Genomic DNA, 3,416 nt, shown 5'->3' on the forward strand with positions numbered 1-3,416 from the left:
TCACCCTGAGATAATAAACATCCCGTTGTCTTTCACAACTTGAGAGGGTACGACTCACTTGATCATGCAGGCCATGTGAGAATTGATGGTAATATAACGTGCATTCTCCAACAACATGGAGAAATATCTCTCTTTCGGCTTAGGCGGACTCTACGTTCATTGACTCGTGTCGAAATTTCTAATTGTCGTCCACTAGCCAGCCTGATCAAAGCCAACGATACCTTCCCTATTACCGATCGATACACAGACGCCGAGACTAGATCTCTGCTTATGAGGAAGGGTGTGTATCCCTATGAGTACATGGATAGTTGGACTAAGTTCGCCGAGACCAGACTACCCCCCATCAGAGAATTTTACAGCAATCTGACCGACTCGGCAATATCCCAAGACGATTACTCGTACGCTATTAACGTATGGAATAAACTTGGTTGTAAAAACCTGGGTGACTATCACGATCTGTACTTGAAGATGGATGTACTACTATTAGCCGACGTATTTGAGACTTCTTTTTCAGAAGAAGTCCTCCTTGGGGTACATATAAGCATTAAAATGTCCATTTTAAAAGCCTACGACAGTTGTAACAATATTTCAATAAAATATTTTACCAAACAAAAAACTCGCTATGTGTGGTGAGACCACCCCTACAGGGCCCCGTAGAGGGCCCCCTACAGCCAAGAGCAGGTAACTCTGGCTGTGTACCTCGTACCTCACTTTTCATGCTGTGGAAAGTCGGCCCGTGTAGATTCGTTTGCATGGTCCAAGATCCTGAATAAGGATGAGTGAGATAGAGTCAAATCCTGTATGTATGGTTCCTTTTTAAGCTTCGGTAGCTGGAATCTATTACTTTTTTTCATTCATGATTTGTTGTAACTTTACGAAGCGTGTTAAGCTGTCTCCAACCCGTGGCAGGCAAGATAAGCGGACCGCGGGTTCCGTTTTTGCCTTCTCCTGGCTTTAGAAAAAGCCTTGTAGTCGGTTGTGAAAGGGCTGATATTTCATTTTGTACAATTATACTTGCCTAAATTCCTCTTTTCAGGCTTTAGGTAAGTTTTAAGCTTGTAGAGTCTTTTGGCGTTTATGAGCGTTTATCGTGTCGCTCACACATGTTGCTCTTTGTCACCTATATGCATGATGCGGCAAAAGCTATTTTGGCTTAAGCTAGTAATTAATAACTTTGCTGTAGCAGTTAAAATATCGCCAGGCGTTGTATTTTGTTCTGTTTTGTTGTGTGCATATTATATTATGTATATCGTACCAGTCCTTTGCTATTATCATAAGCGTGGTTCTGTTTTGCAGCCAAAGGGTGTGTCACCTGTAGCGGCAGTTTGTGCGCCTTCAGGATCGCCACCTGGTTTTGCTTACGTTGTTTAGCGGAGGAAGCCCATGAGGCGCAACTGAAAGGTTGTTCTATGTGTCAGGCTTTCTCCCCGCTATTCATCAAGTCCAGGCGTGCTGATTACATGTTCTACGATCCTTACTTCAGGCGGGGGGACATTTTGGGGTCAGAAGGAGCCTAAAGACAAAGATAAAAAACAAAGAAAAAGAAGGCTTATTTCCTCTCTTTCGGGGATGCTCCTAAGCGGGCGAGGGCACGGCCTCGGCTCCTTCACCTGCCATCCCCTCAACATCACAGGCACCTTCCCCCCTCCTGTCCCTGTTTCCTAACCAGCTAACAATTGATTTACTTTCTGATATATTGCAGAAGCAGATGGATTCGGTCCACACTCTCGTGGCTGACAGCGATGGCTGGCCTCCGCAGGAGATTGGTGTCCGACCAGTAATGCAGTGTGTGGGGTGGGGTCTATGATGGCAGTGCTCCCAACCTCAGCTTAGGCTCTGGTGTGGGGGTTTCTGCCGAGGAGTGCGTGGAAGCTCGAGTTTAGATCTGGGTTGCTGGCCACCCCTCCAGCTGTAGTAACTCACTACCGGCCCGAGCCTTGGCCTGCGGGTCTGGTCCAATAGTTAGTAGTTTGGCAGTCCCTGTAGTTGCAGCTACTGCCGCCCAGTGGTCCCACTTGCGCCCGGCAGCAGGCCATTCGGTGTCTGGATCATTTTGTCTACCATTGAGGAATCCCAGCCACGGGCTCTTCCTCATCACGGCACCCGCGACTCAGTCTCCGAGTCTTGGGTCGGGTGTGCGGAGCAACCCGGCTCTGCTCGAGCCTTTGTCCTCTCTGTAGACTCCCCTCGGATGATCCCTCAGAGCTCTCTGGAAACAGAGACTCACTCGTGAGGATCGATTCGAGGAGGCTATGGAGGAGGATGAGGAGTAGGGAGGAGTTGGAGTACGCCCTTTGGTTTAAAGCTTCGGTGCGTCCCTGAGCAGGTACGGAGCCGTATTGCTTCTGTCCTGCCCCAGGTAGTGGTCAGTACTGGGCACCCAACCCTCAGGAGTTTATTACTCCCAGGGGAGGCTTTTGCTCCCACCAAGGTGGGGACACAAGGCTTCGAGTATGTACCCTCAGTCTTGTCTGAAGTAATCAACCCCCTCCTCTGTGGTACCAGGTCCAGGTTAGATTTGCCAGAACTTGACCGTCGGGTACCTCATGGGGAAAGCTTGCCTCTACAATCCCCAGTGGTTGGCGATTGTGTTTACGCATCCGTTAAGCCTGGGGGTTAAATCGAATTAATTCTATGGCTTCAGCCAAGCAAGGTCGCCGGCTTCCGCCCGTTCACGACTAACATGCTACAGCTTTAATCCGCCTTCTATCGATCCTTTGAAGAGCAATACGCAATGCGGTTCAATGCCTCAAAGTGACGATCCATTCGCCTACATCTCGGTGTTGCAGAGGCAACTTCACTGGATGTGGGTGGGGTGGAGGAAGATTCGCCTCCCTCCACCTTGGCTAAGCAATTAATGGAGTACAGTCACATCTGGCGCGATTCTATCAGGTCGTCGGCTTGCCAAATGATGTCGGGCGGTGATGGGCCTCCGCCGCCTGTGGCTTTCCGCGTGGCGAGGTATTCGCTTCGCCATAACAGGCTCTGCTGGCTGCCATTCCGATGGGTTCTACCCTGTTCCCGGGGGGCAGCTACGGTAGTCGGGAGGCCGCTGAGGCTGTCTCCCAACCTTCAAGGACTCCTAAGCCCTTGCTGGAACAGCCTCACACGTCTCGCTCGCTGCCCTCCGGTTGTCTCCTCTTCCGGTGATATCCTTCTGCCGCGGCTGAGCGAATCTGTTAAATGGGCTCAGCCCTTGCAGTGTGAGGAGGGGTAAGGGCAGAGAGCAGGGGCAAGGGCAAGGGCGGCCCACCAGCCTTTTCAGAGGAAGGGGAAGTCAGCCCCGGCTTCCCAGCTATAATTCCTCCGGAGCCCTTGTTGGTACCAGACCAAGCAGTCAGAGTACTGCCAAAGTCCGGTATTCAATGTCTCCTGCCACATATCCCTGTGGGTGGTCGACTTTCCCTCTTCCTGTC

This window comes from Haliotis rubra, unplaced genomic scaffold (genome assembly GCF_003918875.1).
Source record: "Haliotis rubra isolate DU_JTF1 unplaced genomic scaffold, ASM391887v1 Scf982, whole genome shotgun sequence".
In the NCBI taxonomy this organism is placed as follows: Eukaryota; Metazoa; Mollusca; class Gastropoda; order Lepetellida; family Haliotidae; genus Haliotis; species Haliotis rubra.